Source organism: Mustela putorius, unplaced genomic scaffold (assembly GCF_011764305.1).
Source record: "Mustela putorius furo isolate JIRA1106 unplaced genomic scaffold, ASM1176430v1.1 tig00003901_pilon_pilon_pilon, whole genome shotgun sequence".
NCBI lineage: Eukaryota > Metazoa > Chordata > Mammalia > Carnivora > Mustelidae > Mustela > Mustela putorius.
In genome coordinates this window covers 15,449,247-15,472,755 of record NW_025422049.1, presented here as the reverse complement: position 1 = coordinate 15,472,755, position 23,509 = coordinate 15,449,247, and the positions used below count along the sequence as shown (strand labels likewise).

Genomic DNA, 23,509 nt, shown 5'->3' with positions numbered 1-23,509 from the left:
AGTGAATAGAGTGGTGGTTGCTGGGGACTGGGGAGGAGGGGCAAAGGAGGTGTGCTATTCAGTGGATATAAAGTTTCAGTTATCAGGATGACTCAATTCCAGATATCCTCTTTACAACATTGTGCCTCTAGTTAACAACACTGTATGGTACACTGAAAAATGTGTCAAGAGGGTATATCTCCCGTTAAAGGTTCTTACCACAATAGGAAAGAAAAAGCTTCAGGGAGCAACCTGGAACTGTCCACCCCCTAGACTAGTCTCATACCTCTAATTCTTCAAATTAAATTCAATTAGCCAGCATATACTAGATACATCATTAGTTTCAGAAGCAGTGTTCAATGATTCATCAGTTGCATCATACTTTGAATTTCATTTTCAGTTTTAGGTGCTTGGCATCACACAGATCATTCCGCATATTTGTCTTGTGTGACGTGGTTATCAGGGACAAAATTATCTGTGGAGAGAGAACTGAATAATTTGAGGGCACCCAAGGTATTTTTACTTCCCAGAATGCCTAAACTTCTATATAGCAACAGTGACCCATTTCACTGGCCTTAGTGTTGTCTCCGCCCACTAATCTTCCTTTTGCTAAGAGAAACACACAAAGGCACTTTCTTGTAAACGAGGGGGTCAGGTCACTTTTTCCCCAGTTGGGAAAGGCAGGGATTTTGATGTCCAGTTATTAGAAGTGCAAAGGAAAGCGTGCAACACCGAGAGACTAGAAGCGTGTTGGAGGCAGATTTCATCTCCTTCACCATTTTCCCACAACTTGGCTCTGAGCATTGTTATGACTCAACTTCTCTGTGCTTGGCAAAGGATAGTCAAACAAGGATAGTCTCTAGTATCAAATCAGAACAGGAGTCCTTGGCTGAATGGAAGATCCAGGTATCTCTGATATATTCTGAATGGAGTTCTTTGCTAGGTCTTTTGATAAACAGGAACTTGTGTAAAGGACCCCAAACTTCCCTTCCGAGTAAGTCATGTACATTCTTACAAAACCGCTAGCAGGCATGTACTCTCAACCTGTCCCAATAACCATGGGTATAGCAAGAATCTGTGTCACACTTCCCTGCGCAATCCTAAATGGCCTCTTCATCATCCTCTTTGGATGGATCCTCATCTTTTCTCTGTTCCCTGCTGGTCTCAGTAGTTACAGAGAATTCCTCATCTCTATTTATTTATCATGCCTACCTCCCATCAATCAGTGCTTGATCTCTCCTATCCTGGAGCACAGAAATCTCTTTCTCTGTGTTCGCTCGATGTTGAAGTCCTACTAGCAATAAAGGAGTTCTGACTTTAATGGACAAAGACCCATGAAGACAGTTGTCGCTTTTCTCAAATAATAATACCTATCGTGTATGGAGCCTCACTCTGCCTATGGCACTCGTTCCACTGCATTTTGTTCTCACACCTCTCCAACTATTTGACAGGTGGGTCATTGATATGGAGTCATTCCCCAAGATTTTCCAGCTGGATCTGTCTGACTCCAGAACGGAGCTTTTTGCCGGTTCCATTCACCAGCTTCTTTTGCTTGTATCCACCTGTACACTCCCGGGACTGCCCAGGCTGCTGTGTGGGAGATAGGTTTCCTCCCTTGGTGGCAAACAATGATTCATTCTCATGACTTAGAGGATGCAGATCTAGCATGTGGGGGGGAACATCCACAAGATTATCACCCCAGGAAATGCAAATAAGCCCTCTTTGGAGTGTCCTTGCTCTACCTTCATTTCAAATTATGATTATGAGGGGCTCCTGGGTGGCTCAGTGGGTTAAGGCCTCTGCCTTTGGCTCAGGTCATGATCCCAGGGTCCTGGGATCCAGCCCCGCATCGGACTCTCTGCTCAGCCGGGATCCTGCTTCCCTTCCTTTCCCTCTGCCTGCCTCTCTGACTACTTGTGATCTCTGTCTGTCAAATGAATAAATAAAATCTTTAAAAAAAATTATGATTATGACAGCTGGCAACAGAAGCAAAGGAATAATTATGTCTGCTGACTGGAAACTGAGGCCCTAAAGTCTTTGACTTGTTTTTGCCCACTAGCTTGTGAGTTGTACATAAATGTATGCATCTAAGTGAAAATACTTTCTTGAAATATTTTAATTAACAATTTCAACTTAGTGAAGGCACAAAGCCATTTACCTCCAACATGGAGATAGATAGATGAGTTTGAAATGTTTCTCCAAGATGTAATTTTAAAAAGGAACTTTGGCCTGGAAACCCGAAGATCTGGGTCCCAGTTCCTGATGTGCCACTTCTTAGCCTGTAATGTCAAGCAAAACCACTTAATCTTGCTGAATCTGTTTCCTCATGCGTAAAATATGAATAATGATATTTTCCTTGTCTAATTCACAGAGATGGTATGGTAGGGATCCTGTTATTGGGAAGTGCTTTGTAAACTCCAAAGTACTCTACAAGCATAAACCATGGGCAAGACGAAGGGAAAGCCTTAGAAAGGGACCAGCAGGAAGACTTTCAGCAGAGTTCTAAGCAAGGATTTCAAAAAGGATTGAACCATGTGGAAAAGTTGTGCTTCTCACAATTGGTTTCCCCTTATCTTAGCGTTAGGGGTCCGAATTCAAATGGGGTCTCCAGCTGGGTCTATGATGATCTTCAACTGTATGACCTCCAGGAAACCAGTCTTGGTTCTCAGTGAAACTGAATATCCCAGTCCTAGAGGGGGACTGGCATGAGAATTAAATGACCCTTGACACCAGGGAAGCTAGGGACCTGGATAATGCTGCCTAGGTAAGCAGACTAAAAAGTACAGAACTGATTGGGATGTCACCGTGGTTACAAGTGCAGAGATGTTGCACTGGAATGAGACACAGGAGGAAGGGTGGAATGTAGGTGGATCTTGTATGAAGAAGTTATGGGCACCTCAAACTCATGAAAGTCAATCCCAAGTTAGAACGGAAAATTGCCTTCTGGGTAATGGAAATAGCAGGCCCAGCACAGCGTGAGTGCTTGCTCAACACAATGTGACATGGATAAGGACTGTCCTCGGTCTCCTGGTCTCTATCTGTTATTCTCTTTGGCCCTAGGCTTGCCAGAGACGCTTGCGGACGCGAGCCATCAGTACCCAGAAAGAAGACTGAAAAAGGAGGTGCGGGCGTTGACGGCAGGCCCTGAGCCCTGGTATGAACCCCTTCTCCCCGCCCTTGCTCCTTCACCCCCCACCCCCATCGCTGGGTCGGCACAATCAGGCTTGGGAGTGTGAAAGGGTTTCACTTCCGCCTGGCTGCAGGAACCACAAGTTCCAGACTAGGTCGGAATTGGAATAATCACAGTCAAAACCACCCAGATGCTCTCACACACCCAGCCGCGCGCGCATCCCGGGGCCGCGGGGCGCACGTGAGCCCACGCCCCGCGCGCCCGGCCCTGCCTCCCGCTGGAGCATCCTAGGCAGCGGCCGCAGACGCAGCCGCCTCCTCCTCCTCCTCCTCCTCCTCCTCCTCCTAGTCCTAGTCCTCCTCGCGCCGCCGCCGCCGCCACCGTCTCCTCTCCCCTCTCCTCCTCCTTCCTCCCCCGGTTCCTGGTTCCTGCTCCTCCTCCCGTCCTCAGCAGCGAAGGGCAGAACCCTGAGCAGCGGCTGCCTGCGCTCGGGCCGCCGAGAGCCTGGAACAGGTCTGTTCGGGGGGCGCTTTGTTGCGGGCAGTTGGAGCACCCCTGGCTCCCAGAGTCGCCGGGAGGGCGCGCGGCGGGAGCGGGGATCGACGATTTCTCCGCGTTGGTTTTTTTTTTTTTTTCTATGAATAGACGGGGTGCGATGGGACGGAAGGGCAGCTCCGTCCCTTGGCCAGTTCGCCGTCCCTCCGACTTCGGGGCGAGGGAGCCCCGAAGCTGCATGGACTCCCGCCCCCCCCCGCGTCCGTCCCTCAAGCTCTCTTTCTGTGCACCCCCACTCCCCGCATCACTTCCCAGAGCTGAGCTTTCTCTTGTTCTGGGAGCTCGTGGATGGGGGCGGGGAGAGATGGATGGAGCCGATCCAGCTGGGCACCTGGGTGCATGGGGCTTTGTTACATACAACAAAAACCAGTCCGCACCAGCTTCCAGTTCCAGGCTAGGCTGCAGTCTGCCAGCGGTGTGGGGTGTGGGCCGGGCACACTGGGGAAGTGAGAGAATGAGAGGGGGCACTCCCTGTGTGTGTGACTGGACACACAGGAATGCGGTGGCATGTGTGTGTGTGTGGGGGGGGGGATGGTGCGGGTTTTGTGTGGGATGCAGTTGAGTATGAGTTGGAGTGTGGGGTGTAGTGTGTTTGTGTGTGTGTGTCTGCGCCATGGGGCTGGGTTACTCCTGGCATTACATGTCCTTGGGTATCATCCCATGCCAAGCCAGATTGCAGTAACACGCAGGCAGATCAGGTCCAACCTGTTCTGCCCACATTGGAAGGATAATGATGGTTTCAGGGTGATGGAAATCCCCCCAGCTTGGGGCTGTTGCTTAGGACATTCTGCTTGTGGAATTTCCAGCCAGATTGACCAAGTCCTACTGGACATCATTATTGTTCCCCCAAAGATGCCCAACTTTCTTAGCAGGTTTCCCTCTGTCAGCCAATGAGGATCCAAAGCTCTTACAGTAATCCCTGCAGTGCCTCCCCCAGAACCCCTTTAATTAGTGGATGCTCATGTCGTCTTTACTGCAGTGATGTTACTTTTGAGCTAGGATGTAGCTGTATGTTTGGAGAAAAGTGAATATACTGGGCGCACCTATGAATTAGTAGTGAATTTGGGTTAGAGGGTTTATTTTTTTCTCCTGGAACTGTAAGATGTGAATTAGTATTGTCTTTTTTTTTTAAATCAAAGAAAGAAGAAATCAACAAACATGAACAAAACTGCTAGGCCTTCTTTTGTATGTTTTATCTGAAGTTTTAAGAAAGCATTATTTGTCTGAGGCCAAAAATGTACAGTTAAGGGTAGTGATTGTTCAGTCAAACAACCGACATTTATTAAACACCGGCTATGTGCCAGTGGTAATGCTAGGTATTGGAAGTATAAAAATGAATAAATGACTAAAACATCATTTCAGCTCTCAGGGAGTACACCGTCAGGAAGGCAAGGTAGAAGTGTGTAAGCAGATGATTACAGTAGAGTATGACAAGAGATAGGCTGGATACTGTGAGAGCACAGAGGAGGGGTGCCTGGCTGGGAGTGGGAAGTGTGATCAGGAGAGGATCCAGGGCACCTGGGTGACTCAGTCAGCTAGGCGTCCAACTCTTGATTTCGGCTCAGGTCATGATCTCAGGGTCAGGCTCCACACTCAGCAGGGAGACTGCTTGAGATTCTCTCTCTCCCTCTGCCCGTCCCCCCAGCTTCCGTGTGCCTGTGCGCATTCTCTCTTTCTCAATAAAATCTTTTAAGAAAGAAAGAAAAACAGTTAGATAGGGAGGCTGGCTTCATAGGGGATGCAACATTTGAGTGAGTCTTGAAGAATTATTTCACCAGGTGGTCAAGTTGAAGTACGGGCATCTACAAAGGTAGAGGGGTCATGGTTAAGCAAGACTGCTGGGAGTCCTCTGAAGTATTACTATCACAAATTCAGAATGAGTCTCCGTGGAGTGGGATGGTGATTAATGGTGAATCCAAAAGAAGTCAGTATTGCAGATTGATAAGGATCAGCATACCTCCCCATCTTAGGAAAGGTCCAGCTCATTGAAAAATATTAGTGTTTTGCTTTAAGCAAATCTTTTATGGGTAAGTATGTATTTACAAGGCAAATGACCTAGATGGACAGTATTCACATCGCAGAATGTGTTGCTTTACAAAAGGCTTCATAATCAAATCATTTTAAATAACAGTGCCCCTCTGACCTTTACAGTGAAGATTTTTACCCCAAAGCCATTTATACAGAATCTTTTATGTAGCCAGTGGGTAGATAAGGAGAGATACACTGCACTGCATTTGCTTTGTGCACAAAAAGTTACCAGTGTCGGTGTGGGTACCTTTTCTCATGGTTTGGGTGTTTGAGAAACACTGACTACTGAAAGCATGGAAATAGTAGCAATAAATATGAAATCCATTATCTGTTCTCTTTTCATTTGGATTATATGTAAAATGCAAATTAACCAGGACAGGGTCTTCAGGGACTTTTACATTTTAGATACTCTTAGTGGTGTCACTGGTAATTAATAATAGCCCAGGATTTCCGTCCTGAATGTTAGGTGTATAGTCAGGAACGGCTGTGTGAGGACTGACTTTAACACGCCTGTAGTTAGTCGAGAATAGGGGCCCGTTCTGAGTCTCCCGTTTTGTTGTGTTGGGGTCGATGACACAGGCTGATAAATGGCACTGGAAATGAACCTAAAAGATTAATGATTTCTGCTGGAAGTACCTGGTGAGCATACAATCACGGCAGTTAAGCGTGTGGGCTCTGAGGGCTTGGACCAGCATCCTGAGAATCGAGTCCCTGAAATGAAGACCAAAAATAGCCCTGGGTTCTGTTTGAAAGGAATGCAAGCAGAAACAGTTGAGTTTGAATTGACTACCCCCTCTTGAATCCCCCTCCCCACACCTAGCCTGGCTAATGCCCCCAGGCAGAGGAGATGACGGCCTGGGGTCCTTTGGGTGCACCAAGGTCCTTTGCTCATTGGCTGTCAGTAGCAGCAAGTATCAGGCAGCATCTCTAAGGTACATTCCCCCACAGCTCAGGCTGGAAGGGAGAGGACGTGTCTGCTGTGTCTGTGCTCAGGTAAGTCTAGTGGCTGGACCACGGGCTTGCCAGTGTGGAAGCTGAAGAAGCCTAGCTCCACCGGATGTCAGTAGGTGTTACACACTCACATCCAGACACAGATTTTTGTGGTCAAGTTAAATTTGGGAAATTCTTGCTTAAACAAAAACAGGTTTGTTTACTTCAGGGCTCCTTAAAAGCCATCCCCAGGCTCTTGTATATTGTGAGTCGCCAGGAGAAGAGAATCTGCAGCCTTTCCTAGATGTGTCTGCCCACAGAACCCAGTGTTCTGACAGGCATTTGGCTGGACTGCTGTTGAGAAGAATATTCGCTGGGCGATGCCAGGCAAGGGCCTTTCCCACAGAGTTCGGAGGCTGTCCATATCTTACTAGGTAAACTTGGACACCTTGCTTCGCCCTCTAGGCCTTCCTTCCCCCATGCGTCAAATGAGGCTGATCATAATCATTGCTCTCACCGTCTGTGATGGTGTGATGACAACCGAGATAATATCTGTGCAAGTATTTTGAGCTCTTTAGAAGAAAGGCTCTATATAAACTCGAGGTTATTATGAAAGGGAAGTGCAGAATTAAGGCAATTACCCTGATAATTCAGGCCCAAAGCCTGTTTTTCTGCTGCACTGTCGGGCAGACTGCCTCAATTCTCTGCTCGGCTTTGACTGCAAAGACCTATCCTCATTCAACCTTGGGTGACTCAGTTCTTTGCGCTTACTTCCTTTCACTTCCTGAATGTTCCAGCATGGCCTCTCATTTCCTGGGCCGGGGTATCATCAGCACAGCCTTAAAAAAAAATCCCAACAATTTGAACACACCCTGCTGACCAGAGAACCCTGGAGGTGGAAATTAAGTTGAGTTGGAAAGTTGCTTTTATCCTTCAGACTCATTCCCCTGCAGAAGTAGTTCCGGAGGGCCACCTTGGACGCAGACACTGTTGGGTTCATGTTCAGTGGCCCCTGTGCCCGGACCGTGTGGTCAATAGGAAGGTGTGGCCAGCTTTAAGGAAATTTAAAGGCAGAAGAAAAAGCCCTCGTGTGACTATTGACCCTCTCTGATTCCCTTGGCTCTTCATTAATGCCCTCAACCTCTCTTCTTTTAAGCTGCCTTGAAGGAAGAATGCCTTTCTTGAGAATTAAGAGCTAATAACCATTGCCAGCCATGTCGGGGGTAGAGACCGACAGGGAGACCTTAGAGTTGCCCATTCCACTGTGCACCTTACACACAACTGGCCACTCTCCGAATGAAAACAACGAGCTTCAGTGGCAGTAGGAAAGGTTTAGGTTAGCCATGAGAGGGGACACTGTGACTTTAAGCCTGCACTACTGGACAGCGAGAGCAAAGTCCTCCTCTTTTCTGGAGAGTTTGGCAGAAATACGTGTCCAGTAGGGGAGGTTCATAATGGTAGCACTGCAAATGCTTTTCCAAGTTCATGTGGTGCAAAGCTTCTGTTTTGGACAAGCAAAATGCTAGAGAAGTGCAGTGAGTTCTCTAGGCTCCCACAGCTATCATGTGACAGAAGAGAAGTCATTCTAGAGCCTAAACTCACATCTGCTCCCTCCTAATTCTCTTTCCACTCACTAGACCCAGCCGTCATCTTGTGTACTTCAGGGGAGTGCGGGTTGGCTCATTCAGTGGGACTTGAAGGTCACCTCCAGGTCTGAGTTGTGTGGGCTCTCGTGTGGCCACTTTAGTGGAAAGACAGTTTTCTAGTGGAGCCCGAAAAGGCCATGCATGTTCCCCTGTCTCTTTCCGTTCCTTTTGAGTGTCGGTTGTCGGATTCATCCAGTCAAGCGGCCAGATGGAAACCTCGGGACCGGGTATTCTGGGTCGATGTTCAGTGGAAGATTCAATTACCAAGTCCTTCTTCCTTGGTGATGATTCACTTTTTTTGTGGACCCATGACCTCCTTGAAAGTTTGATGAAGGCCACTGATGAACTCCCCCATAAAAGGGCATGGAATTTGAGGGTGGTGTAGGTGCAGGACTCCCACTCTGCCAGCTGTTGGTGTTGGTACACAGCCTAGGGTCACCTGTAGATGCTCCCTAAATACAAAAGATTCCCAGAGTTGGACTTGTCAGCCTTAACTGGGGGTGGCGGTGGTTGTGTGGTGGTGATTGGAAATACTGGGGTGAGCCTTGTGCTGAATAGACTGGGGGAGGGAATGGATTCAGTTCCTGAGGTAAAAACACTGAAGTGAATGAGTATGTCTTCTTCTCCCAAGATTATGGAAAACCTGTGAGACAAAGGAGGCAGGGCAGGAAGAATGGCGGGAGATGTGAAAACATGGGAGAGGGTATCCATTTCACCCTAATAGCATGAAAGGAAACTCTCTTAAAATGTTGGGGGAACCCCTTTCACTTCTTTCTGGTGTTTTGTAATTTCTAAGTAGCAAAAGCCCTTAGCTTGGATATTAGAAATTATCTTAGATGCAGTAACACCAATGTATTTGAAGAAGAGATTTTTAGAGGCTGGGAGATTGTGGGGGAGTGGCACAGCTTGTCTTATTTCTTGTTTCAAAAAAGCTCTTTCATGATTAAAATAATACACGCTTGGAGTGCCTGGGTGGCTCAGTTGGTTAAGTGTCTGCTTTCGGCTCAGGTCATGAACCCAGAGTCCTGGCATCGAGTTGCACATCAGGCTCCCTGCTCAGCAGGGAGTCTGCTTCTCCTCTACCTCTGCCTGCCACTCTTCCTACTTGTGCTCTCTCTCTCTCTATCAAATAAATAAATAAAATCTTAAAAAAATAAAATAATACACGCTTATGCCTGTAAAAATAGAAGTCTGGAGTAGATAGAATGTTCTGGGCCTCTCCGCCACCTGATCCCTACCCTCTTCACCATTTGGCATTTATCATCTGTGCATGTTTTTATGAATATTCCTACATGTATTCCTGTGCATGAAATAACAAAGGATGTGACCAGCATTCTGAATACTGTTCTCCATCATGCTTTTCATGGACCTCTTTGTCTGGATGTCTTTTCCTGCTAGTATGCCTAGAGCTGTCTCATTCTTTTTAAGAGCTGCATAGTACTCTAATTTCTGTGGTTGGGACATAATGTCTTTAATACAACTTTCTTTTGTGAATTTTTATATTATTTCTAATTTTTAAAAAGAATTACTAAATATTGGGGCAGGCGACTTCCTTTTACTTGCACCCCTGCATACTCTTGCAAGGGTTTTTGTAGAATAAATGCCCAGTTGTGAAACCGGTGGTTCAAAGACTTCGGTTAGCACATCCTTGATTTTAATAGAGCCCTGCCCAAATTGCCTTCTAGGAAGATTATAGCCACTTATCTTCCCACCAACAATGGCCATGTCTCTAGCTCGGCTCTTCCTCACCAATTTCAGATACTCTGGGCTTTAGAATCTTTGACAATGTGGTAGCTAAAAATAATCCCCATTTTCTTTGCTTTTGGGGGGGTACCAGAGAGGTCGAATACCTTTTGGTGTGTGTATTGGCCTATTTTTCTATTCTGTTTTACCTTCTCATCTCAGTAACTGCAATCTCTTTGCATATTTCTGACATCAGTTAACACTTACCTCTGTCGTAAGTAGTTTAAGAGGTTTGTTGTTTACTTTTTCTCTTAGATTTTAAAGTGTCTTTCAGTGGTACAGAAGTGTTTCAAACTTGAAAAGTCCCAATTGACCCTCTGTTCTTTTATGAGCACTCAATCAAGGCCACAGTGAATGTCCTTGGACTGTATCATATGCATTGGGCTCATTATTTCCTTAAGATAAATTCCAAGGACTGGCTTTGTTCAGGTAATTTTTTCCCCTAGATCTTGCCAAATTGTTCTCTGAAGTGTTCTTTTTTTCTTTTTTTCCTTCTTTTTCTTTTCTTTCTTTCTTTCTTTCTTTTTTTTTTTTTTTACCAATTTACATTCCAACCACAGAATATAAAAGTATACTTTACTCCTCCTTCCCATAATTAAGATTTCGGCTCTTAAATCAAGTATTAGGGAGGAATTCATATTTGGCACCAGAAAGGCTTGGAGCAGAAATCCCTAACTGCACATGAAACATATGTAATACATGGTTCACCTTCAATTATTTAAGCAAACAGGCTTTTTAATTCATTTCCAACTAGAACTGTGTCGAACGCATTTTCCTGACATCAAGCCCCTCCAAATTTGCTGTGAAATGAATGGCCATTTAGGGTCATTTCTGTTGGCAGCAGCTGCGGCAGCGGACAATGGCAAATTGACTTCAGAGATCTACCTTGTAAGACACTTGGGAAAAAAGCTACTGCCGCATCTTCACCAACCTCTGAGGTCAGCTAGATTGGTTCCAGAATTTTCCAGAGGCTGAGTGCTGAGTAGGAGTCAGCTTCTATCCAACTTGACTTCCTGCAAAGAGGACAAGTTTGAGGCCCTCCCATGAGAAGTTATTCTCACAGAAATAAACAGTGATGTCACCCTCTGCAAAGGGAACAGTGGCAAACAGGGACAGGTGTAGTTTCTCCCCTCACTCCGTCAACGCTTCCTTCATCTTTTGCCTCTCCTTTCTGTCCATGTCCACATATGGCCCTGGGGAATTTGGTGTCTGCTCTAGGCCACCAATAGGTCTGAGGATTAGGAGAAGATAGAAGTCACGGGGGTTGGTTGTGTGGTTTGAGAACTCTCTTTTGTCTCCTTGGGGGGTGGCAGAGCAGCGTGAGGCCCACAAACGGATGGTGACGATGGTTACCCATTTTACAGATGGTGAAGACTCAGCTGGAGAGAAGTCAGTGCTCTCAGAGTTGGACGTTGCTGGGAAAGGCTCCTGACCTACCAGCACTGCTTGCTAGCTAAAAATCTGGCACCTGATCTCCTCTAGGGATGGACCTCAGTGCCTTTGAGGTGCTGTTTTCCAATCAGATAGATTTAAGAACACCCTTTGTACTTACCTGTAGTCCTCTTTACCTAGAGTGGCACACACACAGCCTGTCCCTGGGATGCTTTTGAGTTGTCAGAAGATGGGGGGGTTATGGTACCCAAAGGAATCATTTAGATTATTTGAACTATTGACATTTATGATTTGTGGTTTCCCACTTACCTCAAAATCTTGGTATTTGGCAAATGGCTCTAGGTCCTATCTAATATTTGTTGGGCTTTTTTTCTTTCTTTTAAAGGTTTGGAATAGCGTAAGGAGAATTCACCAGGGAACTGATGACCAGATAATATAATTGTTCATCTTTGCAGCCTTGAAAAAGAAATACTTTTCATTGTTAAGCTCACGAGTGTCCCATCTTAAAGCTAGGGTATCTCTTCTTCAGTGCTGAATAATTTAAAACTGAAGCATTGTAGCCACAAATACGGTCTCTCCACATAAATCATGTGTCTTGTTTCTCCTTATGGATGATCATAAGGGGAAAGGCCAGGTTTTCTTTTCTTTTTAAAACCATGTTTGATGCTTTTAGTAGAATTTGGAATCATCGTGTTTTGTTTTTACTAAATTATTCCCCAAAGGTAGCATTGCTTTTGAACTCTGATTAGAACCAGGAAGGAAACCCTTCTGCGTACTTAAACTGGAAAGGAAAATTCTTGCTGAGAGGCAAAGGTAGTTGATAAATGGAGCATACAGTGAATGCGGAGGTAGAAGACCCAGGTTCTGATTCTGGTTTTGGTACGGATTAGCTGCATGACCTTGAACAAGGGCTTAAATGTCTCTGGGAATCTGGTTCCTCACATATAAAATGAGGACCTAGGAATTACAGATCTATTTTGCAGTGCCTTTCATTTAAATAAAGCAAGCTCATGTCCAAAGTCGGAGCGTGCTTTTGTGACACAACCACTTGGCACACAGTCAAAGCTAGAGTCCCGACCTCAAGCCCCTGAATCTGCAACTCCAAGAGGGGACCCAGCAAGTCTTATGTCTTAACCAGCTTCTTAGGTGATTCAGAGAAGGCAGGAACCCCCTCCTGTGGTATATTTCAGGAGACGAGAACCCTTGGGTTTTCTGGCCTGAGGAAATGAAAGCCTTTTCCCAAAGTGAGAAAGTCCCGGCCTCCCAGTAGCTCTGGCTTACAAACCCAAGACACCAGGGGTGCCTGGCTGGCTCTGTTGGTAGAGCATGTAACTCTTGGTTTCGGAGTTGTGAGTTCGAGCCCCACCCTGGGTATAGAGATTACTTAAAAATTTTTAAAAATCTTAAAAAAAAAAAAAAAGGAAAGAAAGAAAGAAACCTGTGACAGAAGACTGCATTCAAGGAGGTTGGTTTTTGACCTAGTTCCCTGGGGCTGGTTTCTGCCTAGGTAAGCGGAGAACAGAACGCTGTTTTGAATAAGAGCAGGCCTCGATGAACAGACTGACCAGCTCTTCAGTAATGAGCATATTTCAGGCCCTTTGGCACAAAATCTTCAGTAGCAGCATTTCTGAGAAAGGACAAAGTGGTTTCCAGAGCTCAGACCCTTTCTGTCCAAGCTCTCCACCAAATCTCTTTTGACGGTTCTACCCCTCTTGTGACTTTTTAAAACTTTAATTTCTCTTGCCTTCCTCAAACTCCCAGCGTGTCAGTGGGTTCCCTCGTCTCATGGGATTAGGTTAGGCCCTAACCTTGCCCCAGCTTCCACCGCACCCCTCAGCCCTCCCTCTGTCATAGCACTGATTGTATTTCTTCCAACCCAAAGCACGGCCTCAGTGCCCTCCTGTTCACTAGATGCCCACAGGAAAGGAGTCAGCATCAACGTCCACCCATTTACCCAACTTACATTCTTACATTCATTTCATTGTAGGGGAAATTGGAGCCAGAGACATGCCTCTCCAAGGCAAACTTTCAGAGACAGCAAGACTTCCTTTTATATATCGCTACCATTTATTGAGCCGTGTGCCAGGCCCTGCGCTGCTCTCATGGTGGCACGAGTTGTCGAATCTATGCCCTCCCACAACTCTGTCAAGGGTAGGGACTAGCCGTCTGCTCATCTTTCAGAGGAGGAAACTGAGTCCCAGAGCCGCTAAGTGACTTGCACACCAAGTTCATTCGGCTGGTGAGTGGCGCAGCGGGTCTGGCTGCCTGGTCCTGGGGCCTGAATGGTTAAATGAACCGTTCCCCCGCGGTAATAAGGCAGTTATGCCAAAGGCAAGTGTGTGCAGCAAGAGATTTTCTTGGCTGTGAAGACTCAGCCCCAAAGACTTTGAATAACTTCAGATACCAGGGAAGAGAGGCGAGTTCATTTTAAGGGCAGAGTGATGTGGCCAGGGTCATGTATCATTGGAAGGCTGGGGCCAGGAAACAGGCTTTGCTGTTGGCACATTGGCAGCTTATTTTTTTAAGATCTTATTCATTTATTTGAAGGAGAGGGAGAGTGAGAGAGAGGAGGAGCAAGCACGAGCTGGGGGGTGGGGGGGCAGAGGCAGAGGATGAAGCAGGCTCCCCCCTGAGCGGGGAGCGAAATGTGGGACTCAATCTCAGGACTCTGGGATCATGACCTGAGCCCAAGTCAGAGGCATTATAACCGACTTAGCTATCCAGGTGCCCTAACAGCTTATTATTATTATCATCACTATTATTAGGTGTACACATAGCCCTCTGGAGAGGTGTGGGTCCTGGCCCAGGCACTTTGGACAAGTGGCTGACCCTCTCTAAACTTCAGTCTCTTAAGCTGTATAATGGAGATAAAAGAGTAGGTACTTATTAAGGTCTCCCCTCCACACATTCAGGAATAAACAAGATAATTCTCACAAATTTCTCAGCACAGTGCCTGGTACATAGAAGTGCTCGAAAGGTATCCTTACTGTCAGCCGGTTGCCAACTTCAGTGATCCTTGTGGGCCCTTTGGTCCCTGGTTTCTCAGTGTCTGGTCATCCTTGGGCCTCACATCTGGCCCAGCAGAGGTTGCTCATGCCCATGCGGTACACATTGTTTGGGACAAGCAGGGACAGGGCCTTTTTGTGTGGGGACGTCCTGATGCTGACAGGGCTTGCTGCAACAGTACCCCCAAAGCACCCGTGGGCCTCCTGGACAGCTTCTGATTCCCAGGCCCTGAAATGGCTCACAGAGTAACAAAAATGTTGATGAGGTGGACCCTGTGGTTCATAAAGTAACAAAAATAGGGAGGAGGCCTGCTGGGCAATGTCCTCAGGAGCAGGGAGAGCAGGGGTTCTGCTGCTTGCCCCCCCCCTCGCCTCCCGTGGCAGCCCCAGCCAGCATGTATTTCCTTCTGGCATTCCTCCAAGACAGCAGGCCGGAGAGCCTGCGCCTCTCCTCCCCAAGTAATACATCAGGTACGGCAACCAGATGCTGCCATAGTGACAGTTCCTACCTGATCAATGGAGCTGGGAATTGGGCCCTGGTGACAGGGCCTGCCTTGAGGGGGGCCACCTCCCAGGGCATCACCTGCCTCAACCTGGTGACCAAGCAACGTGTTCCCACCCCCCGCCCCGCCCCACCGCGCTGGCTGTGTATTAGTCTCTGATCTTTTCTCTCTAAATGAATCCCCACCTCTGGGGCCCCGGAGTGACCATTTCAGGTATGCACCGCCTTCAGCGGATTCCCCAATGTCTGTGCCTTAGCTCAGCCCTTGCTATTCCTTCCCTGAACTATTGAGTATTATTGCCACTGCCATCGTGCTATTAATAACAGCAGGAATAGCTCACACTTACTGGGTGCTGATTATGTGCCAGGCATTTCCATGTGTTATCTCATTTAATAGCAACAACAATAGTATAGGTACTATTATTAGTCTCACTTCACAGAGGAGGAATCATAACATCTAGCATTCAGTGAGTGCTTACTGTGCGCTGGGCACTAAGCTAAGGACCTGCCATGTGGTAACCTTTTTAATCCTTGTGATAACCTTTTGAGGCCAGCCCCATTATTGCTACTAGATGTCTCTGTGGCCTTGAATAGGAAGGGTCTAGATGGGAAGTGAGACCCCTACAGAATATTTGGAAAGGTTTGGATGACCTAGGAGGACGCAGAATAATCGGAAGGGTTTGCATGACCCAGGAGGACCCAAAGGTTTGCATGTCCATTGACGACAAGTCCTTCCTCATCATCCCTTTCCTTGCCCATTCCCAGTCCTGTAGGGCCCTTGGCCGTGGCTGGAGATGGGAGTAGGATGGCCCACACCACCTCTGCCCACTCTGGGCTGTTTTGGGGGACCCATGAGACCAGATTAGGGTAGTGGCATGGTGGAAAGTACCAAATCAAGGTCCTGCTGCTTAGCCTGGATTTTCAGACTTCTTACTATATGACTACAAAGGATTCTAACATGCATTTCCGATAGTATTGCTTTCACACAGACCCCACACTCTACTCATACCTGCTCCATCCCCAGAACATATTTTGTGCATGAATACTCATTTCCAGGGCTTTGCTCTGGGTATTGTCTTGCTGGTTCTTCTCCAGAAAGCCTGCTCAGACCACCTCACTTCCTTATGCATTTATTCTTTCATCCTTTCGAACAAGGACACATACTGAGCATCTATTTTTTAAAAATATTTATTTATTTATTTTAGAGAGAGAGAGAGATGGAGTACAGGGCAGAGGGGCAAAGGGAGAGGGAGAGAGAATCCCAAGCAGAGTGCACAGAGTACAGAGCCTGAGGTGGGGCTTGATCTCATGACCCTGAGATCACAACCTGAGCAGAAACCAAGAACCAGATGCTTAACTGACTCAGCCACCCAGGGGTTCCCTTGAGCCTCTATTACATATCAGATGTTGTGCTAGGCACTTAGAACGTGGTTTTAAGCAAAATAGACCTATGCCCTGCCCTCACAAAACTCACAGTCTAAAGGAGGAGATGGACATTACACAAAAACCCAGGCACCTATAATCAATTGCGGTGAGGGCCATGCAGGGGAACAATAGTGCAGCAGGAGAGACCATAATGAGAGAGACTTAATTTAGATGGGTGGGGAATCACGAAAGGCCTTTCTGGGGCAAGTGGCGTCCAAGCTGAGATCCAAAAGATGGATAAATATTAACAGTGTTCCGTGCAGAGGAAAACAGCTTGCGTGGACACCCTGAGGTGGAGTCTCACCATCTTCAAGCGACTCCAAGAGCCCAGTGAGCTGGGGAGAAAGTGGTACTCAGTGAGGTCGGAGGCCATGCTGGGTCTGGCAGGCCATGGGAACGAGTTTTGTCCCTATGCGGAGCGCAGGAGGTAGTCACTGACATGTTTAAGTGAGGGATCAAAGTAATCTAATTTATACTTTTAAAATAGCACTCTGACTGCTACACAAAATTGGACCGGAGAGTGGTAATAAGAAACACACAGGGTGGCGGGGGGCGGGGGAGCGAGCTAGGAGGTCAGGAGAGGACACCAGGCAAAGAGATTGCCGGTGGCCTGGGCTAGGCGGGTAGCAGTGGCCATAGAGAATAGCAAGCGGATTTGGGATCCATTTCACAGCCAGAGCCAAAGGACTTGCAAAGGCACTGGGTTTGGGTGTGGGAGGGGCTAAGGGATGGGAGCCATCTAGGAAGACTTCCGTGTGTCTGGCTTGAGGGAGATGTCTGGCAGCACTGCCGAGGGGCGTGGGGGGTGTCTTTTGAAGCAGGTTCCTATATCAGCCCTTCCGCGCCACGTGTTCATCTCTAATGCACTTTCAGCATGGATCCTGTACTTCTTTGTTTTGGTGATAGTTAACAAGAGAGTGTGTTTATTGTCTCCCTAGGTAGGCTTTAAACTCTTTGACGACACTGGCTATGTCTTACTTATGTGTGTATTCCCCAAAGCATCCAAGCCATGATGTATTGAAGACTGATGGATGGAACAATTAAGGGAAGGAACTCCTGCTTTCAACTTTACTCTTCTCGCTAAGGCTTCAGACGTGACTCTGGATTAAGCTCTTTAAACAAAAAAATGGCATACCCTCGGAGAGACAGGGGCTTTGATATAGACTTGGAGCCACATTCGACCATGAATCACCTTTAGAGAAATTGCTGCCGTGTTCTCAGGATACGCTGTGCACCCCAACCTTGGTCCCTGGAGCATCCTTTAGCAGTGCAGGGAAAGGTTCTGTGTTCGTAGAACGGCTTCATGGGTGTGTGGAGGCTAGCTCAGGATGGGCAAAGGGGAAGATGAGAAGTGGCCTCACAGCCTCAGTTGTTCAGGCAGGTGTGAGCTTTTGTGGCTTTTTACATGTGGCATCTGAAAACACAGACTGGGGACGCCTGGGTGGTTCAGTCAGTGAAGCGTCTGCCTTCAACTCAGGTCCTGTAGCCCCCACAATGGGCTTCCTGCTCAGCGGGGAGTCTGCTTCTCCCTCTGCGCCCCCCCCCCCCGCTCATGCTCGCACTATCTCTTTCTCTCTCTCAAATAAATAAATGAAAACTCAGATTCTGGATAACATGTTATAGAACCTTAGATTCAGTCACAAAACAGACAAAATATAGCTGGTGACCATGTCCAAATGAGATAAAACTAAAGGGAGGTGTCCCTACAGCCATTTTGGGGGGATTCTTTCAGTTCCACAGAGAGCTGTCCGATCCTGCAGTGCTGAGGTAGGAGCCTCAGACTCTGAATTTTTACAAGCATCCCGGGAAACGCTGATGCAGGTGATGCAGGTGACCCACGATCACACTTCAAGACATCCTGGCTTCAGAGATCAGCCCTGGAACAAAATCAGATACAACTTGCTCCTGAGTACTACCCAGCCCAGACCTGCTCCCTTCTCAGGGGAAAGTCCAGAATCATTCTCAGGTACCCAGGGAACTTCACATACAGTTGTAGACACGCAGGGATGCTCAGATGAATCACTAAAAAAGAGATGTGACAGTCCTCACTAGTAGAGTGGAAGGGCAAGTGCAAGGAGAGTCCATAACCTTCCAGCAGCACTTGGGAGCGGACAGACTCTAGAGGGCCATTTTAGGAAAGGCCTCAAGGGGGCGCTGTGTGATGTCTTAGTCTGCAGAGGTGGCACCTTGCCCAGCACCCTTTAACTTCTGAGGTTGCTTTTTTTTTTTTAAAGAATTTATTTATTTATTTGACAGAGAGAGATCACAAGTAGGCAGAGAGGCAGTCAGAGAGAGAGAGGAGGAAGCAGGCTCCCCGCTGAGCAGAGAGCCCGATGCGGGACTCGATCCCAGGACCCTGGGATCATGACCTGAGCCGAAGGCAGTGGCTTAACCCACTGAGCCACCCAGGCGCCTCTGAGGTTGCTTTTAAAAGAGAAACTGAATTGGGATGTACCAGTTCCTTCCATAAGTGTGGATACTAACCCTTTATTGGATATGTCATTTGCAAATATCTTCTCCCATCCAGTGGGTTGCCTTTTAGTTTTGTTGGTTGTTTCTTTTGCTGCCCAGAAGCTTTTTGTCTTGATGAAGTCCCAATAGTTTCTCTTTGCTTTTGTTTCCTGGCCTTAGGAGACAGGAAAAATGTTGCTACGGTCGATGTCAGAGACATGACTGTCTGTGTGCACTTCTGGGGTTTTGATTGTTTCTGGTCTCACATTTAGATCTTTAATCCATTTTGAGTTTATTTTGTGTGTGGTGTAAGGAAGTTGCCCAGTTTCATTCTTTTGCATGTAGCTGTCCAGGTTTCCCAATACCATGTGTTGAAGACGCTTTCTTTTTCCCATTGTATATTCATTCCTCCTTATTGACCATACAATCGTGGTTTCATTTCTGAGTTTTCTGTTCTGTTCTATTAATCTGTGTGTCTGTTTTTATGCCAGGATGATGCTGTTTTGATCAGTGCAGCTCTGAAATGTAACTGGAAGCCCGGAACAGTGACCCCTCCAGTTTTGCTTTTCTTTCTCAGGATTGCTTTGGCTATTTGGGGCCAGCTGGGCTTTACCCCATCCTCTAGCACCCAGCCAGGGGTGTTGAAGGGGGATGGGTATGGATTTCGCATCTCAGTGGAATTAAGGGTACCAAACAGTTCCCTGTCTCCAGGTTCACCTTGTAAGGGACCCGATCCTGGTCTAGCCAGCCCAGTTGCCTTCTTAACCAAACTTTGCTCTGCATCCTCCCCCAGGAATCTGGACAGCTCTCTTCCAGGAATCTGTCCGGGGAGTTAATTCTAAGCAGCTCCATCATTATGCTCACCACTCCCCCTGCCCTCTATGTCTCCTGCGGAGACCTAAGACTGACCTGGTCAGCAGTGGCAGAACACGTAGAGTGTGCAGCAATGCACCTTAGCAGTCCACTTCACTTCCTGTTCACTTCCAAGGCCACCAAGAGAAACCTGCATTCAATAATCACATCTCCACCCCCTTAGGCCCAGTTGTACCTCCTGAATCTCCCAAATCTGGACCCAGCCTGTGCTGGCAACCGGTACTTCCCCATCCAGTTTTGACTCTAGGACAGCTTCACCCCAAGTGGAGTCCTTCCAGAGGGGTTCTACTCAGACTTTTGAGATATCTTCATTCTTCTTCATGCCTCTCCATTCAGGCCATCCTTGGCCACCACCCAAGATGGGGAAGCACCTTCCATCTCCCGCCGAGTTCTATCCCTATACATGTTTCTGCATTGTCATCACACCCGGTCTTGTCTCCCAGGCTTTTCTTCCGTGTCCTTTGAGGCCCACGTCACCTTCAACAAACTCCCCTGGCTCTTCCCTTCTTGCAGCGTCATCTGCCTCAGCACTTTGCAGTGCCGGCCACATGGTGGCATCCACTGGGGAGCTTTTTTTTTTTTTTTTTTTTTTTTTTTTAAAGTTTAAATATCATTTTTTTTTTAAGATTTTATTTATTTATTTGACAGAGAGCGAGATCACAAGTAGCCAGAGAGGCAGGCAGAGAGTGAGAGAGGAGGAAGCAGGCTTCCCGCCGAGCAGAGAGCCCGATGTGGGGCTCGATCCCAGAACCCTGGGATCATGACCTGAGCCGAAGGCAGAGGCTTTAACCCACTGAGCCACCCAGGCGCCCCTCACTGGGGAGCTTTTTAACAAGTGCTAAAGCCTGGACCCTGTCCCCGGAGATTCTGATTCAACCAGCCTGAACATCTTTCTTTTGAAGATTTAGTTATTTATTTTAGAGAGACAGAGAGAGTGAGCAAGTGCATGTGAGCGTGCGGAGTTGGAGGAACAGAGAGAGAGGGAAAGGGAAAGAGAGAGATCATCTCAAGCTGACTCCGTGCTGAGTATGGAGCCCAACATGGGGCTCAATTCCACGACCCTGAGATCATGACCTGAGCCTAAACCAAGAGTTGAAAGCTTAAATGACTGAGCCACCCGGGGGCCCCTGGCCTGACCTTAAGAGCTGGGACAGGCAATGCTAATGTTTAGCCAGATTTAGGAACCTCTGACACCTGCTGCTTGTCTTAACAGACACACGATTTCTCAAGCAACTTTATCAAATGCTCGTTCTCCCAGGGTGCACATGCCACAGAGCTGACGACTGATGGCCACCTTCTTCTATTCTTTGGCACTATTTTTAGGCCTTTTGTGTCCATCCTAAGAAAAGAAAAAGGAAAAGAAAAGAAAAGCACAACATGTAACAAAATGAAATAAAAAGATTGTGGGGCATCTGGGAGGCTGAGTGGGTTAAGTGTCTGCCTTCAACTCAGGTCCTGATCCCAGGGACATGGCATCGAGACCTGCATCGGGCTTCCTGCTCAGCGGGGAGTCTGCTTCTCCCTCTCCCTCTGCCCCTTCTCCCACTCACGTGCTTTCTCTTTCTCAAATGAATAAACTTTTAAAACAGTGATTGCTGTAAAAATGAAATTAAATGAAACTAAGTAAAATTAAATAAATGATTCTTGAGGCATATGTATCACCCACTCTTCCTTTCATCAGCTCCTGTCCTACTCATTCACCCACACTTTCCCTGGATTTCTTATACCTGGTTTACCGTGTTCTTCTCCAGCCTGAGTCCTGCTCTTCTTGTGGGTGACTTTAGTGCCTCTATGTACAATCCATTCTATATCCTGGACTCAATCATTCTCTTGCCGAAGAGTTATGGAGTGCTCACTGTGTGCCAGACACAGTTTTAGGTGTGGTGTGGGAGGTATAGCAATGAAGAAATGGACAGAAATCCCTGCCCTCAAAGAAGGTTATGCTCAAGAGGGCAGGGTTGGGAGAGATGATCAATCAAATAGTAAACAAGTAATAATATAATAGGATGTCAAATGCTGTTTGGAAGAAATTTAATCAGGGGTCAAGGTAGGGAAAGCTAGGAGAAAGGAATTAAGTTTACTTATGAGAGAAGGAATTTCAACAAGGATAGCCCTCATTGAGCAGATGGATTTGAGCAAAGACCTGGAGAAAGAGAGGAAGCCACCATGTAAATATCTCATGGGAGAGTATTACAGATAGAGAGAACAGCAAGTGCAAATGTCCTGGGGCAGGCATGTGCCTGGTGGGAAGGAAGGTAGTATGGCTGTAGCTGAGTTAGGGAAGAGGTGTGGATGAGGTCAGGGAGGCATGACTTCACCAGGTCTTATTGGGCCTGGTGGGAAATTGTAAGGAGTCCCGCTCCTACGTAACTGAATGAAATGGTGTTCCACTAGAGGGGAGAGTCTGTCTAGAGTACAGAATTGAGTCTGACTTCTATTTGAATTTTCCTTGGTCTTGCTTATCTTCATTCACCTTCATCTCTGCCCCAGTTTTGTCCCCTGTCCCTATTGCTAACCCCTTTATTTTGTCACTGCCTCAACCTGCTTCACCTCCGAAATTGTAAACTCGGGTATTGGGATAACAAGAGCTTGTGCAACCCGCTCCTTCATTCTACTTATACTTTCTCTTTCTCCCTCCTCTAAATCTCTCATTTCTTGACTCTTTTGAGGCCTTTCATTGATATCAGTCCTTCTGGTTTCTCTTCCTTCCCTCTCTCTCCTAAACTCCTTGCCTGGTTCTTCTTCTACTACAGTAGCTCAGCAAAGCCCAAACTATAGACAGGCCAGGGGATCCGAGTCCTGGCTGCACATTAGAATCACCTGGGACACTTTAAAATCTGTAGGTGATTGATTTCGTTGGTGTAGGATGGGGCCCACATCATGTAGATATTCTTAAAGCCCCTTCAGTAATTCTAATGAGAAACCAGATAGAGACCTCCTGGATGAACATGCATCTGCCTCTTCCCTTTCTGGAATCTGCTCCCCACTCCCCCTGCCCTCTACCTCTCCTGTGGAGACCTAAAGCTGAGAATCTGGAATCTTTCTGGAATCTTAGTTGCTCCCTTTACACTGTTTGGAAATCTTACCAGGTGACCTTAGTCAGTGAGCTACGTCTCATACGCCTCTCAGGGCTTAAACCAAACTTCATCGCCCTCCCCCACCTCCAACCCCAATTCTGTCCCTGTCTCTTTTAGAATATGGCTTCATTTTCTATTCTCTCGAGAAAATAGAGATGCCGGGGGCCTCATCCTTCTGCCTGCTGCCTCAGACCTCCATGTCTGAGCGTCCATTTTCATTCTCATCTCTCCTTTTTCCTCTTCCAAAACTTTCCTCTCTTTGCGGCTCTTCAAATTCTTACTTTATCATTGGCTCCCTTCAAAATGCCTGCAGCCCCTTTTCTCTTTAAAAACCTTCTCTTCACAGGTGCCTGGGTGGATCAGTCCTTGGGCGTCTGCCTTCAGCTCAGGTCATGATCCTGAGTCCTGGGATCGAGCCCTACATCAGGCTCCCTGCTCAGCGAGAAGCCTGCTTCTCTTTCTCCCATTGGCCCTGCTTGTGTTTCAACAGAGGTCAAGGTAGGGAAGGCTAGGAGGAAGGAATTAAGTTTACATATGAGAGAAGGAATTTCAATAAGGATAGCCCTGTCTCTTTCTGTCAAATAAATAAATAAAATAAAAATAAGAATAAGAATAAAATAAAAACCTTTTCAGGGCACCTGGATGCCTCAGTCGATTAAGCGTCTGCCTTCAGCTCAGGTCAGACTATGCCTCGGGACCAAACTCCTTGATTTAACTAGGACTCTTGGGCTTTGTGTCTGCTTATCATCCTGGGTGTCTGAGGACATTTTCCA

At 47.1% G+C, this 23,509-nt stretch overlaps 1 protein-coding gene across 1 annotated transcript in view; it reads left to right on the top strand.

The window, feature by feature from the left end:
* The first annotated feature begins 3,289 nt into the window (after nt 1-3,289).
* The window catches only part of PAK3 (p21 (RAC1) activated kinase 3), a 247,269-nt gene continuing 227,049 nt past the window's right edge, over nt 3,290-23,509 (top strand). The window contains exon 1 of the mRNA XM_045068265.1: nt 3,290-3,622. The gene's annotated coding sequence lies outside the window, so the exon portion shown is untranslated. The remainder of the gene's footprint in view (nt 3,623-23,509) is intronic.